This window comes from Pristis pectinata, chromosome 42 (genome assembly GCF_009764475.1).
Source record: "Pristis pectinata isolate sPriPec2 chromosome 42, sPriPec2.1.pri, whole genome shotgun sequence".
In the NCBI taxonomy this organism is placed as follows: Eukaryota; Metazoa; Chordata; class Chondrichthyes; order Rhinopristiformes; family Pristidae; genus Pristis; species Pristis pectinata.
The window spans coordinates 2493542-2510167 of NC_067445.1; the positions used below are offsets into that span (position 1 = coordinate 2493542).

General features: G+C 49.3%; 3 non-coding genes across 3 annotated transcripts; 1 reads left to right on the forward strand and 2 right to left on the reverse strand.

Annotated features, from left to right (window-relative positions):
- Window positions 1-783: 783 nt before the first annotated feature.
- On the reverse strand, window positions 784-855 carry trnad-guc (transfer RNA aspartic acid (anticodon GUC)). The gene has a single exon. It is a non-coding gene; the product is annotated as a tRNA-Asp (tRNA).
- Window positions 856-1372: 517 nt separating this feature from the next.
- On the forward strand, window positions 1373-1444 carry trnag-ucc (transfer RNA glycine (anticodon UCC)). The gene has a single exon. It is a non-coding gene; the product is annotated as a tRNA-Gly (tRNA).
- Window positions 1445-5279: 3835 nt separating this feature from the next.
- trnas-aga (transfer RNA serine (anticodon AGA)) lies at window positions 5280-5361 on the reverse strand. Its single transcript has one exon. It is a non-coding gene; the product is annotated as a tRNA-Ser (tRNA).
- Window positions 5362-16626: the final 11265 nt, after the last annotated feature.

The window sequence follows — 16626 nt, forward strand, 5'->3', positions numbered from 1 at the left end:
CTTTCCCTCCTGGTCTGGGAAGGGGAAGCAGTAGTGAACATCACCGGCACCTCCTCCCCACTCTGCCTTCCCCGCCCCGCCCACCCCAAGCCCTTGAACGGCCTCTCCCTCCCCACACACTCCATGTTCCGGGCCCAGTCGCTGCTACACTCCGCCTCTTACCCCCAGCCGCCGCCTCCACTGCCCCGGGTCCGGACTCCATGCCGGTTTCTGAGCCCATCTGCGGAGCCGCTCCCAGAGCGATGCGCTGCTGGAAGGAGGCTGCTGTCAGCGCCCTGCCCCCGAGCCCGGGAGGTCTCCATTCCCGGCTGCTTTAAACCCGCTCCCGCCGCTCGCTGGGGTATTGGCGCTCACAGGCGGAGCTGCAACACACGGCGCATGTGATCTGCCGCCTGCTGTCAATCAGGGCCAGGGGAGGGGCTACGCAGCACATGCGTTCCTGTCCGCCTGACGTCACAGAGGGAAGCCCAGCCGGACTTTTCCCCAGCTCACTTTGATCAGAGTCTGAATGAAGGATCCGGCGCTGGGGGAGGTACATGTCGGCTTTACACCCAGAACCCGTCCGCTGCAAAACATGTCCACCTGGGATCGTTCTCTGCAATGTGTTTCAGCTGTTCCTGAGGCTGAACACAATGTCCCTTCTTCTCGGAGACTCTCACGTCCCGGGCTCACTGCAGACCGGCCTGTTCCACATTCCGAGTCTCCGATAAACGGATCACTTTAACAACAAACTATTTGTCGGTTTTAGTGTTCAAATTTTCACTAGTATTTCTCGTTAATCATCTCCCCGTTGGGGAATTGAACCCCGGTCTCCCGCGTGACAGGCGGGGATACTGACCACTATACTAACGAGGAGGCGATAGAACGATGTAGCCCATCATTTGTCAGGGTACAGGAGGATCACAGGGTCACACTCATGTTAGTTCATTGACTGTAAAACCGCCGCCTTTCAGACACCCACCTAACTGTGTGACCGGAGGGGTCTCAGGATCTCCAGCGATTCAGTCACTTGTTATGCTTAAGGACCGGCCGGAGGTGGGGCCCGCATTTGGGGTCCAACTGCGTGTGGTTGGAAATAACATTTATAATCTGGATTTATTTTCCCATTTGCTGATGTGAGGGGCAGGAAACGATGTGTCGCCCATCGACTATTTCAGGGGTAGACTCTCACTTCAGTCCGATCCCGGGTGAATCATCACTGGGCGCTGCGTAACTCCGTTCTGGTTGAGGAAGCGACATCAACTGGACAACAGGGTCTGCAGCAGAGTGAGGAATGATCGGTCAAAAAGTAGATCGGGGACTGGTGATCGAGTCACAGAGTCAGACAGCACTGGAGACGGTTCAGTACCCGCATCTCCTGCAGCATCATGGAGCGATGGTGGTATAGTGGTGAGCATAGCTGCCTTCCAAGCAGTTGACCCGGGTTCGATTCCCGGCCATCGCAGGAGGTTGTTGATTTCTAATCTCCTGACATCGGGATTGTCAGAAATGAACCTCTTACAGTTCAATGGTCTGTACGGAGTTGGAAGGGCCGAGTGGTCTACTCAGGCTAAATAGCAGATAACTTGTTGCATTCATGTAGTTTGATGGGTGAGTGTAATAGAGATCCCATTGCTGTTTCATTAATTATCACTTCCTGTGAGTTGGACAGTGGGCCAGGGAAGCAATTCCCCTCCCTCACCCTTTACTCAGTAAATCGATGAACGGAACAGTGCAGCTTCCTGTCCCAGATTCCCACAACAAACTATGACACTTGCGGGGCCTCATTACAGGAACGATGTGGAGGCTTTGGAAACGGTGCAGAAGTGTTTACAAGGATGTTGCCTGGATTGGAAGTCATAGGCTATAAGGAGAGTTTGTACGAACGTGGGTTGTTTTCTCTGGACCGTCAGGGGCTGAGGGAAGATCTGATAGAGGTTTCTAAAACTAGGAGAGGCATAGATAGGGCAGTGAGTCACAATATTTTTCCCAGGGTTGAAATGTAAAATACTGGAGGGCATGCATTTAACGTGAGTGTTGGAACTTTAAAGGAAATATATGTGGCAAGTGTGTCGGTGTCGGTGAGAGCGGTGCGTGCCTGGAATGGGCTGCCAGGTGTAGAGGTGAAAGCGGACACTACAGTAAGGTTTAATACTCTGTTAGATAGACACATGAATGTGCAGGGAGTGGAGGGATATGGATCAAGTACAGGGAGAAGAGTTTCGTCTAATTCGGCCTCGAGTTCGGCACAGACGTGGTGGGCCGAAGGGCCTGTTCCTGTGCTGAACTGTTCTGTGCTCTATGATCTGAATGTCCCAGATGACGTGTTCACACTGACTGACGTCAGTGTTCACCCCCCGCTCCCTGTCCAGGTTTACCCCGTGCAGACTCTCCCCTCATTTGCCCTACGTTCCGACACGGACGACACCCGGTGCTTCTGCACTGACAGGAGTAATACAGGGTCAGAGGGTCACAGGCCCTTCGGCCCAGCATGTCGGTACCGAACATAACATTCCTGACTATGCTAAACCCGTTGTCCAGCACTTGTCTCACAAACGTCTCTGCCTTAGCGACTTAAATGTTCCTCTGTACACTTCATCGATGCTGTGAGAGTTCCTGCCTCCGCCGCCCCCTCAGGTCGTGCATTCGAAAGACCAAAAACTCTTTGGAGAAAAACCTTTCCTCAGACATTCTCCAAATCCCTTCTCCTGTCCCGGAACTGGACATTTCAGCCCGTCACCCGTCTGTCATTGTGGCTCCGTGTTTCCCCTTCCCAGGGGTAAAGCCGGCCTGTCCTGTGTGTCCCACAGCCCCGTCACGTGAAATGTTTGGTCTCACCCTGTCGGAGATATTCACCTTGTTGTCCCCACTGCCCACTCCCTACCTTCTCTGCTGTTGAACATTCACTTGTTCTCTCTCTGTCCCGCTTCTGCTGACGGGTCCCGACACTGAAATGATAACTCGCTTTCGATTTCCGCCTGACCTGCTGAGTGTTTCCAACATTGTCGGTTCTACGGCACAGCTCAGCCTTTCACAGCAGACTGCAATGTATATTGGACCATATCTAAGCACAATAGGTCGTTCTGCTCTCTGGATCTGTCCACATAAAATGATGGAATGATTGGAACTTTAATATTGAAACCCGATATTTTCATTTTAAGTGAAGTGAAATGTACATTGTGTGAATATGTGACGTGACAGCGTCCTGTTGTAAAATGTTCAGCTGAAGAATAACAGGGGATGGTTTATATCCATCGACCTCTGAGTTATGGGCCCAGCGCTATTCCGCTGCGCCCTCTGCTGTGAGACAAAGTGCAACTTTCTGTATTCCCTCTTTTATTCATTTTTGCCGTGTTTCTTTCCGACTTACACTGTTTCTTTTGTTGCTTTTTCCTTCCCTCTCACTTACTACTTCCCATAATCTCTCCCTCCCACCCTCTCTCTCTCCCTCTCTCTCTCTACCTATCTCTCTATCTCCCCCTCTCCCCCTCTCTCTCTCCCTCTCCCTTTGTTCCTTACCCCTTGTCCCATTCCGTTACCATCCCTGTGTTGTCTGTACTCTGTCCCGGTCGGATCCTCCTTCCCAACATTTCAGCAATAACCGTGTTTGACATTATTTAATTGACCCTGTTCCTGCGGCCCTGCTGTCGGACATCCTGTTTCTCTTCCTCCGTGTCTCTTCCGCATTCCTTGGGTCAAATGTGAATGTACATAGCCCGGGGACACTTAAGTCTTCCCACGGGACACCACGCAAAGGCTTCACCCACACCTGGGGGTGGCTCATTTTGTCCAATCCCGACGTCTCATTAACTTCCCACACCTATCACTATAACTCAATAAATGTCATATTTCCTTCAGTGTTGAAGGGCCGGCACATTACTTTGTCTCTTTGTGACCCTCCTGATGCAGGTTGTCGACACGAAACGTCGACAATTCCTTTCCTCTCACAGATGAAGCTTGACCTGCTGAGTTCCTCCAAGATAGAACATGGAACCGTACAGCACAGGAACAGGCCCTTCGGCCCAGAATGACGTGCCGAACTATTTAAATTAGTAAGCAATTGCCCAACTGAACTAATCCCTTCTGGCTGCACAATGTCCACATCCTTCCATTTCCTGCACATCCATAGGCCTGTCCAAGAGCCTGTTGAACTCCCCTTTCATACTTTCATCCAACACCACCCCAGGCAGCGCATTCCACGCACCCACAACACTGTGTAAAATAAATGCCCCGCACATCTCCTTTGAATTTACCTCTCTCACCTTAACTGCATGTTCTCTGGTATTGGACAAGGTCAGATTAAGTGGCGCATCTCTGGCAGTTGGCGAGGGACATATTAGAGGTGAGTCATCCATGTTATATGTCACTTTCCCAGCTCTCTGTGGATCGGGCCCACATCAGGTTTGGATTTTGCTGTCCGGGTCCGTTCTGAGGTCAATCGGAAGTCCCTCCAGGGACGTGCACCGGGAATTGTTCAAAATTCAAGGTCACCAGCGTGGAGATGCCGGGGATTGAACTCGGGACCTCATACAAGCAAAGCATGCGTGCCTCCACTGAGCTATATCTCCACAGCCACTCCGTAATTTCTAAAAGCCGCTGCTTGTTGTGTCTCACCCGTTGAGCAAAAGACAATACATCGGAACATAGAGAGTAGGGCTGCCACCGGCCATTAGGCCCTTCACCTTTCAGTGCGATAATGGATAATCAATCCCCTGTCCCGTTCTCTCCCCAGACCACGTGGGCCGAAACCATTTAGATTCCAACTGAATGATTGAAGAGCGAAAATTAAATCAAAACACGACAGTAGTCCCGGCAAGTCCGTCAGTTCCAAGGACATCGCCGGAGGAGGCACACAGATCCTGGTTAAAGGGAAGCGGAACGCCGGGGTTCCCGGACGTAAGACCCCGCAGGAAGGGCTCCCACTGTGCTCAGTGAGGCAGCAGCAGGGAGCGGCCGCCTCCGGACAAATCAGTGTTACCCAGCTAACGATGACACGCACAGCAAAAGCTGCCGGATCGCCGGCGTCCCAGGGTGGGGTTCGGTTAACAGCCGAACGCGCTGACCGATTGCGCCACAGAGACACCCTGAAGGAAGCGGAGATGAATGCCAGTCCTGGTGAAAGGTCCCGGCCTGAAACGCCGACTGTTTATTTCGCCCCGGAGAATTTCGCGTGTGTTGAGGAATGATTCATTCCCGGGTTGGGACGAGGGACTGGTGCTGGGAACCGGCTTTTCACAATCTGCATCAATGACTTGGATCCGGGGGTCACGGACAATATAATACAGAAAATTCTGGGAACATGTAGTCGGCAGGATTAGAACCTGCGCACGGAAACCCCAATGGATTTCTAGTCCATCGCCTTGACGACTCGGCCACGACCACCACTCTCCCCGCGGCTGAGCAGACAGAAGGAAATCGGATGCAATCAGTGGATCCCGGGATGGACGGATGGTGTCAGCACCGATCCCGAAGTCAGAGAAACAGGACTGATCCTGAACTACAAAAAGAAACTGCCTGAAACACTCAGCAGGTCAGGCAGCGTCTGTGGAGCGAGAAACAGAGTTAGCGTTTCAGCTCGACGATCGTTCACCCTGAACTCCGGCGAGCAGTTGGACGGAGGTACGGGATTACCTCACCCCCCCAGCACATCCCCAGACCTCCCAGTTTGCTCTCATTCTCTGAATGTGGGCATCAGCAGGAGGGACAGCGGTTACTGCCGTTCCCCAGCTGCCCTGGAGAAGGTGGTGCCGTGCCGCCTCCCTGGGCCGCTGCACTCCGTGTGGTGAGGGAGCTCCCACTGGGCTCTCAGTAACCAGGATCCAGGATCCAGGATCCTGATTCGGCGTCCAGCCGGCGATGGCGATGGAGGAGACTGCAGGGTGGCCCGGACTGGGCAGACGGGCCGGTTTCACTCTCCTCCTCCTTTGATCCACCCGACGGGCTTGCCGGGCCGCTTCAGAGGGCACTCACCAGGTAACTGCATTTGGTGTGGGCTGGAGTCACGTACAGTCCAGAGCGGATGAGGACGGCGGGTTTTCTTCCCCCAGCACCCGAAAGTCAGCAAGTGGGAGAGACTGAGATCGGTTGGCGAGCCGAGCTGATGTTCCGTCTGCTGTCATAGGGCATTGACGTGACACTTTTGACTTCTCTCTCCACGGGCGCTGCGTGACCTGCTGACGTTTAGAGCATGTTTTGCTGTCACGTTCAATTTCCAGAAACCGCCGTATTTATGGGCTGTTTGGACCCGGCGCTGGATATACAAGGGCGTACGGACTGGGGCGAGAATGACATCGGTGCGTTAAATTCTCCCCTGACTTGCACAGGTGCATTTTAATGAGTATTAAGGGGGTGGAAGATCTTTGGTTTCTATGTGCAGAGACCCTTAAAGTGACAGCTAATGCAGATGAGGGTGTGGCGCATCCAAACAGGGGAGTTCCTTCATGAGGAGGTGCACGTACTTTAATAGCAGTGTGGCTTTGTTCCAAATATGTTAGAGTTTGAGTCGGCCCACACTGGAGGGCTGTGTGGAGTTCTGTTCGCCACACTGTAGGGAGGGCCAGATTTCGCGAGAGAGGTTGCGGAGGAGATTCACCAGGATGTCTCTTCCGTTATAAAGGTTGTTCCCTTTGGACCAGTGGAAATTGCAACGTTGTGTCATTGGGGTGCCTGAAGTGACAAAGGACATAGGATGAGTAACAGAGAAAAGCCGCTCCCGTTGGAGATGGGACTGGAACAGGAGTGCATGGACTGGAGGTGAATTATCGGAAAACGATGGGAGGCTGAACACCGAGGGAACAGGGAATATGGCCTGAGACAGTAGAGAGAATTCCAACGTCTGGTGCGCACGCTCAGGGTTCAAACGGGAATATTCTCTTGGAACAGGGAGAGTGACTGACACTCTGAATGAAGACATGCCATCGGTCTGTGCAGAAGAAGGGGACCGAGTCTCTGGCGGGAATTGGTGGGGGGGGGGTGTGAGGAGAGAGATTCCACAGGGTAAACATAGACACGAGCGAGGGGTGAATAGACGAACGTCAGTCAGTGTGAACACATCATCTGGGACATGCTGGGCATATGTAGGCATACAGTTTCCTGTAGGAATCTGGAATAGAGAGCTGGAAAAGGCGTTGATCCGTTCATTGATTGACCGGGAAAAGATGAGAGATGAGATTTACATCCCTGAGCTGCTTTCAAGAAGTGAAATAATCTCTCACACTCATTACAAACCTCAATTTTTGAAAAATGTTGTGTGAAAAGTTACTCGGAAATTAACCCCTGAATGTGCTGACGCGGCGAGTCTCACATTTTGCAGCTTCAGATGTCCTCAGTTTAAATGTGCCCGCCGTTGCAGTTCCTGTTCCGTCCAACTGATGTCCCCATCCTCCAACAGACCGCATTCACACAATGCAGAGTAATTTTTCAGTTGAGAGTCGACATCTGCAACAGCTGATCAGCTGTGAATACAGTTTCTGGTAACTCACGTCAGCTGTAAATCAATCAAAACTCTACCTTTTCAATGATACACAGTTTCCCCAAAATTAAGTCACACTCTCGGCAAGTCTCCAAGAGGAGAGATTTCTTATAATATCCGAGAGCACTCCGATCTCACGATAGTTATGATGTTTCTGTCGCTGTACCAGTTTAGTTTCTGGTCAATGGTAACACACGTGTTTTTATGTGCGGGAACTAAGTGATAGTAAAACAAGGGAATGCCGATGTTGGATGGTTGGACCCTCTCCTCCCGGCGCCGATCATTGCCTGGAACTTCTGTTGCCAGAACATTACCTGTGATGCTTCAATTGCGAGGAGTAGGAAGATATGTCTTCAGCGATCATCGCCACTTGTGATGGAAGGAAAGTCTTTGACGAAACAGCTGAATGTGGCTGGGCCTGGGGTAGAAATCCTGCAGTGACGTCGAGGGGCTGGGATGACGGGCAGCTGACAACTACAATAGTTTTCGATTGCGCTGGAGATAACTATGATCCTTGCAGTATCTTCCCTTTGCTTCCCGTTAACGTTAGTGTAATCAACACTTATTGATGCCACGCGTTGTCAAAGGCTGCATTCTATTCAACAGTAGACACCCTCTGAGTTGTACTGGAGGAAGTCCTGTTGGAAACAGTGAATAATTGTTGGTGACCTTCCAAAAATCTTTGGACCCTGGAACGGTTCCCTCTTGTACACGTCACTTCTGTCCCACAGAGATCCCTGGGGTCCAAAAATCTGAATCCCTCCCTTGCATTAACTCTTCAGCCGCGAATTTGTCTGCCATATCACCCTGTTCTTCCCCTCAATCGCCGTGGCACGACGAGTAATACAGATATCACTACCCTTAAGGTCCTCCTTTTTCTCCTGTTTCCTGACTCCCGATATACACTCTGCAGGACCTCATTCCTTTTTCTGCCTGTGCCATTAGTCCCAATGTGTGCAATAACTTCTGGCTGCTCACCCTCCCTCCTGAGAATGTTCTTCAACCGCTCAGAAGTATCCTCGACCCTAGCACCAGGGAAGCATCACACCATTTGTGGCCTCAGGATCTCCTGTCTGCCCCCGAACTATATAGTCTACTATCACTATTGTGGTTATGCTTTCACCCTCCCTTGCTGCGCTTCAGAGCCTATCATGGTGCCATAGAGGGTCGACGCTCCCTGAAGTTCAGTGAGTGAGCGGTGATCTCATTGCTGCTCACACTCCCTGGACAAACGGGTTCGTGTCAGAAGCAGATGGATGATTGTTAGATCTGATACGAAGTGAAAATTTAAAAATAACTCATATTGCAGAAACATAAAACAGCCACAGGAAATGCTAAAATATTGCGCAGATGAAGGCACATCTGTGGGAAGAGAAAGGAGTTCACGTTTCAGGTCAAAATCATCTCCTGCATCACACAGGCATCTTCTTCTCCCTTTTCAGTTCTGACGAAGGGTGTTTGACCTGAAACTCTGTTCCTCTTCCCACAGGCTCTCAGCATTTCCAGAACATTTTTTTTCTTTTGCAGCTGGGCAACGGGAACAATCGGATCATCGAGACAATGTCGTACACAGATAATCAGTGAACTTTCATGATCAACCAGGACCACTGCGCAGGAGAGAATATCCAAAGTCGAATTGATCATTTAGTCGGGAGGTTAACTGGCCCTTTGAATTTCCCCTCGAGTGCATGTGCATGTTGTGAGAATAAAATGAGATCAGTGTAAACCGGTGATTGATACGTGGAACCAGTGTGTTGAATTGTCAGTCTCTGTGCTCCATGACTCCATGACGATGATCCTGTCACACAATAGCTCAGATTGCAATGACGAAAGAGAGCGATTTATGAAGATATTGGTAGCACTGGGATAGTTCAACTGTGGAGGAAGAAACATGGAAAGCGGAGGTTACTTTGTTGTGTCTGGACCAGAGGAAGCTTCAGGGAGACGGAACGGCTCTTTACCGCCATTTATAAAACAGTTAAATTTTGCAAACTGATGTTAACTCGAGGAAGAAAGAGAAGGCATCGGGAATTATAGAGCGAGATGGGGAGAAAGAGAGAGAGAGAGAGAGAGACAGAGACAGAGACAGAGACAGAGAAAATAAAAAGGCGGTGAAGAAAAGGAGCGGGAGCAGGAGAGGGCAGAGAGGGAGCGGAGAAAAATGCTGCCAGCGCGCAACAGGTCAAACAACATCTGCAGGAAGAGAAACGGTGTCAACGCTCCAGGTTGTAAATTCGTTGTCAGAACCGGGGACCAGGGGTAAAAGTTCGTATTAAACTGAAAGGCGAGTGGGGAAGGGAGGAGTGGGACAAAGATGGGATCTCTGGGATGGTGAGACCGGGCTGCGGACAGGATCAGCTGTCGCTGTTGTTTCAGAACTCCGTTCATAACACGATTTCCTTTTCCACGTGGGGGGTGTCCAGTAGGGAGCAGGTCGGCAGGTTTAATTGTAATGTTTTATACCATTTATTTCTAACGTTCAATGATGTTTCCAATCCCATTGAGCGGGTATTTCACCGCGTTCATCAGCTCCAGTCGGAATTTGCTCTGAGTCACGGCGTAAATACAAGAGTTGACGCAGGTGCTGAGAACCTGCAACATTCCCAATGTGAATTCGGTGATCTACCAGGAATCACTGGAAGAGTAACTGTGAATCTTTGAAATACGATGATAGATATAAAACCCTATCTGTCTTACCACAACCAAATGCAACTGTTGGTTATACTGAAGAGTAAAACGATGCATTTCCGTCAGTTCTCCGTCTCCGGGTCCTTGTCATCCTCTCCATTTCTGCTGCCACGGAAACGCCTGCGGAATCAACTGCTCGCTAAAATCCGTTTGACCGTCAGAACATTGAGCAGCAAAATCAGACAGAACGGGACACAGGGGGTTTAAATGCGGTTTAACGACTCAATTGTGCCAATGCTGGGCATGTACTGAAGCTCAGTTTCAGAACACAGTTCCAGGGAACATCGTCAGTTATTGCTTCAGACCCGTATGTAAAGTCCCTTTGCTAAGACTCTGAGCAGCCCAGCACACTCACTGTCACAATAACCACAGCCGCCGTTCTCTCGGTGCAATATTTTTTCAGCTTCTCACAACAAATGGCTACAAATCGATGGAAGGTGAAAGCGACTGTCAGCCAGACAGAGAGCGCTGTGCTTGCAGACACCAGCCACATACCGAGACTGCACACGGGAGTGATGCAGGGGAATGACCGCGGAAAATAAATCCCAATAGTCCATTTCAGCAGTGGGTCGGAGATAACGACCAGGAGATCGGCCGCTACCATTCCCACCAGGTCTCGAGTGATGCAGTTCGACAGACCGCACTTCCCTCAAGACAGGATCGCAATCGCCACCAGGTTAACTGGAAGAAAGAGAAAAGGAAGCAAAGAAATGACTGACCAGACCCGAAGCCAATGCAGCAGTTTGAGAGGTCCCAGTGACAGCTCCACTTTGTTGCTGCATCGAGCGGTGGAAACTCGTTCCTGTCTCCTTGGAAGGATCCGGAGAGGGCGCAGAGCTACCAAGGACACAGAAGATTACACCATCTTGTGGAGTGTGTCAGATCTAGATTAGGATTCCTAAATACTGACTTAAATTTGTAGTAGTGGGGAAGCTCCAGCTGGATAACTGCCTCCATAGAGGCAATGAGGGATGGATCAGCTTTACCGGCGCCTGCCGCATATTATTCTGAATGAATTTAATAAATCTGGGCAGCAGAATGCGGCGTTGTTCCAACAGCCAAACGCGAACTACGTCCCTTCGCCTTACTCCATGTCAGTCACGGAACAATGAAACAACGGATCCAAAACCGGAAAAAATAACTGGAAGCACTCAACCAGGCAAGCGGCAAGTCTGGAAAGGGAAACTGGTTAACGTTCTGAGTCCGTGGCACTTCTCCAGAACGGTTCTGTGAAAGACCTGTGACCCAAAGACAAGCGTTCACTGGATTCTCGTTCCAGACACACTACTTTCCGGGCTGCGTGATGCCAGCATTTTCTGTTTGCGTTTCACATCTTATCATTTGTCATTTTGTTGGTTTTACAATGGAAGGTCGGCTAATTCCAACCGGTACAGTGCGAGCTGACACACCTCACAGCCAGACGTCGTCTCCCACTGAATGAATCACAACGAGGCAATGGAGAGGGTTTCAGCAACCGGCAGAAGTCTCAGTTCTGTCGTCTGACATCTGGAACGGTGTTAATCGCAGATATAATAGACAAATATATTACGATATTGATAACTGTTGATCACAATGTTATCTCTGACACCAAGAGCATTTCACTGAATTCTTCATAGATTGTCTCACATTCAGTCATTGCACATTTATTTATTTTTAAAAATCCACAAGAGCTTAATTCTACAACATGTATTTCTTCACAACCACATCAGTTTTGCCGATTATCTGTTTCCTGTCCTTAACCCGCAATACCACTCCTAGCACAGACAATCATGCCGTGTCACTTCCGGGCTGTTAAACAGAATCGCAGCAAATGCGGTGCAGCTGCTACAAGACCAAAGGCGCAGAGACCGTGCACATTCCATTGTCGATAAAACAAACTGCTGGAGGAACGCAGTGGGTCAGGCTGCAGCTGTCCGAACCATTGAGTCCCACAGATGCTGCTCGACCCGCCGAGTTACTCCAGCAGTTTGTTTTTACTCCAGATGTCAGACTTCGCCTGCATCTCCATTTCGTTGTTGAAATGCTGCGACTGGACAGGTGTCTGTGCAAAAACACAGAGAAAGGGGAACAATTCAGAGCTTTGGAAATGGACATTAATTTTCACCATCGGCAGCTGATACAGCGGCTTCCCGGGAATACCAGCGGCTGAAATAACATGACAGTAAATGTCTTGTATCCTCCAAAATACTGGATATCGCTTTTCAGTGAGAAGCTGTGACCTTTTGCTCCGGAATCCACAGCTCCGACAGACACTTGGAGCTGATGTACTCCGGCAGGCTCTGAATTATAAAAGGTCAGTCTCCAGTGACACAGTTATACTGTTATACCTCAGACCATTGTTGTAGGTTGCAGTCACTTGAACAAACACATTATGTCAACACGAGTATATCTATTGTAAATATTGTGGCGATTTAACAAAAATACGTCCAAGTCCCTAAATTACCACAGCGCTTTCTCTTTTGAAAATAACACCAGTAGATTTAATCACACAGATCTGATAGTTTTCCGTAGGCCGCTGCGTTTGCAGCTTTGAGCCTGAAAATGATTCATCCATATTCGTAACTGAGTTCTGCTGAGTGTGCAGTGTACGCAGCGGCACAATGGGACCCCTGTCCTCTGCCCCTGAAGTTTCCCAGTGAGAACTCCTTCCTTCAGCTCCTTCCTGGCCGCGCACACAGCCTCCCTCCTCAGTCATGGTAACAGATCCAAACCACCACTCTCTCTGCCCAGCCGACCACAGTTCCCGTTCTCCATCACGGCCTCCTTCACTCGCCTCAGTTATCTGAAGATATTTTTCTTTGTCAAGATATTCATTGTTGTATGGCATGCAACAATGTTACAGGATTTTCCTCACAATTTAGCTAATTTTGTATTCCCAGGATGTCTGATGTTCTCCGTAGTTGATTACTGTGTAAAAGCCCTGACTCCTGTGTAAACGTAGCACGTGTGATATGGACAGGTCGAGCTTTAAAGATATTCTCCGCCAAGTACAGGTTTCGCCCTGCATAGAGATGTCTTATTTTGCTGCTTGTCTCCTCGCTGTTACCATTTGCCCGGTATCCCTGTGCTGAAGTGCTGGTTCTGTGGTGCAGAAGCGCCGCTGCAGGAGTGGTTCCCAGTAGCCCGCAAGGCTGGGGCGACATTGCAGTGTTTGAAGCGTTTGCTGCTGAGCGAATAAAGGTCATATTCCGGATGGATTCCGGGTTGAAATATTTGCCTGACATATTAAGGTGGAATTTGCGTACACGTGACGAAACAGTATTGTGCGAAAGAGTCGAGTTGGAAAATCGGTAATGACAGCGCAAATTGCTGAAGCAATTAATTCGTCGAACTCAGGGGCATGTGCTAAGCAACGCAACACTGTGTTTTCTGAAATAAGGTCTCTGCAGCAACCTGTTAGCTGTTAGACCTTGGATAAGCAAACATATGAAGGGTCACTGGCAGTGGATGAGCAGTATGTCCATTGGTGTTGGTGAGGCAGGGTGTGAGAAGGACACGAGTTTGCTTCATCGACCTGAGAATTAAGAGCCCAGCAACAGTCCACTCTCCTGTCTGAATCTACCCCTCTGCAGCAACCTGTAACCGAGTGATTTCAACTTTGCCACGTCAGCCGTACATTTGTGGGACTCACAGCCCGTGTTTCTGTGTTCTTTTCTGTAATCCAAAGCCCAGAATCCCCCTCATGTAACGCGTGTGTTTCCCCACAGCCGTCACATCCATCCTCACGACTTGCAGCGGGACGTGCACACCGCCACAGCAGCAAACCTGAAACCCATGATCAACGAAGACAGAGAGAGGCACAGACATACACGCACATGCGGCCAATAGGATAGAAACACCGAGACACAGAGCCTGATACAAGCAGAGAGACGGAAAGCACCGAGAGGCACTGACAATGAGCGGCTCCCTTTACAATTTCTATACAGATGTGGTATTCCTCCATCCATAAATGTAACCGGTTTAACATCCCGCTGTCGATATCCGGAATGCCCCAACCCACCAGGGCTCGAACAACATAGTTCCCTGTCGTCACTGACTTTGATTTACTCTCAGTCCTCTTCCACCCATAATACACACACACACACACACACACACACACACACACACACACACACACACACACACACACACACACACACACACACACACACACACACACACACACACACAGACTCACACAAAGAGTCCAAAAATTCGGAGAGACATGTTACAAAAGCAGCAGAACTACAAAGGGATTATTAACGGAGGCACTCAGTCTGTCAGAGAACACAATAAAACTGAATTGGGATTAGTCAACCGCCAGAGGAAGGAAGAGGATGGTTGAATTGCAAACAAAACAGAACTGACTGAGTAAAGGAACAGGCGTAAGGTAGTCCGTCGAAAAAAAAGTACATAAAATACATGAGGGAGAGAGAGGGCGAGGCAGAGCGAGAGCGAGAGATAGAGATAGAGCGAGAGAGAGAGAGGCAGCAGACACGGAGAGCGACACAGAAACCGACTGGGACAGTCCCATTCTGTTCCTCTCAGTCTCTGGGACAGTGTGAGAGTGTGGGGTTCATTCTGTACCTGTCCGTCTCTGGTACAGTGTGAGAGTGTGGGGCTCATTCTGTACCTGTCAGTCTCTGGCACAGTGTGAGTGTGTGCAGCTTATTTTATTTTCTCGTTTGATGTTCCACAAATACATTACTGACTAGCTGATTGTTGAAACACTATTTAACACAACGGTATTTAGTCACCTTTTGGCTGATTCTTAAATTACATTATATTCAGTGTAAGTTTGAATGAGGTTGGTTATAATAGAGCAGTACTCCGAGATTCAGAGAGTCAGGCAGTTCAGAATCAGGTCATTCGGCCCATTCTTCCCATGCAGACCATCGATTACACACCTTCAATAATCACATTGAAAAAAAATTGGTCTATCTCCCTATCTACTTTGGGCATGCCCCTTCTCGGTTGAATAATCGTTAACTGTTTGTCCGCTTCAACCAGATGCTGGACTGGTGCGTCCCAGATTCCAACCACATTCTGGGTGAAAAAATAATCTCTCCCGCAGAACCCCTCTAATCCTCCTATCCTTTATCGTTGCTACTGGCTGTCTGATTTTCATACATCTGCAAAGAGAATGATTTTCCTGCTTGCGATCCTATCGCTGCTCCAATGTAGATCAGAAAAGAAATCTGTGATTCAATGGTGCGCGAATGGTAAATAATGCAACACAGCCTGACACTGTGTGTAAGTTTTGACCAGCCTGCAATATAATTCTGAGTGTATTGTTCTTGACAGCACGGCACCTCCTCCTCACTGACCACCAATACAGACGCACCTCAGGGCTGACTGTCTAGCCCCTGCTCTACTCTGTCCATAGCTTCGACTGTGTGGCTGAGCATAGCTCCAACGCCATCTACAAATGGCCAATGACACCACTGTTATTGACAAAATCACGGCAAGGCACGCGAGACGTTCGGGGGTGAGATGGGTCAGTTTGTGCTGTGAGAACAACGTCGTGCTCAACTTCAGCAAGACGAAGGAACTGACTGTGGCTTTGAGAAGGGAAGTCAGGCGAACACGCACCATTCCTCATTGAAGAAACTGCGAGCAAACAGGTCATCAGCTTCAAGTTGCTGAACGTCAACATCTCGAACGATCTACCCAGGGCCTGGCACATCGATGCAGCCATGAAGAAGGCACGCCAGCGTCTCCATTTTCGCTGAATTTTAAGGAGATTCGGCAGGTCATCAAAGACTCTGACAAACTTCTACATATGCACAGTGGAAAATATTCTGACTGGCAGCCGAGTATGAGAATCTAATACACAGGAACGCAGTAGGCTACAAGGATTGGTGACTCAGTAGGGTCCATCACAGGTACAGATCTCCCCACCATCAAGGACATCTAAAGAGGCGATAGCTCAGGAAGGCGACATCCATGATAAACGACCCCCATTATCCGGGCCATGTCCTCTTCTCAAGGCTGCCATCAGGCAGAAGGTACAGGGGCCCTAAGACTCACACTTCAAGAATCGAAAACAGTTTCTTCCCCACTGCTATCGGGTTCTTGAATCGACCTGAAATTTCCTAATTCTACGTCAGACTATATTTCTCTCAAGCTGCACTGAGGTCGTTATGTTATTTTTGGTAATTGTGTTGCGTACGTTGTGTACAATTTATGTTAATTTAATTTTATGTGACTTCTGTGTGTTCTGTGTGTAACTCACTGTGCTATTGCTGAATACAGTTAATTTTCATGGCATTTATACTCTGGGTATGTGTTGCCATGACAACAAACTTGAACGAGTCGGGATATGAGGGCAGATCTGCGTTGAACAAGACTGATCCTGGGTCTCACATTGCAGAACGTGGGTGATTGATGAACTGCTGGGAAATTAGTCCCTCGGGTGAAGCCACTTTAAACCCTGGCCACATACTCCCAGCTGTCTGATACTGTGATACCGGCATATTCTCGCCATTTATTATTTGAATGATAAGAGA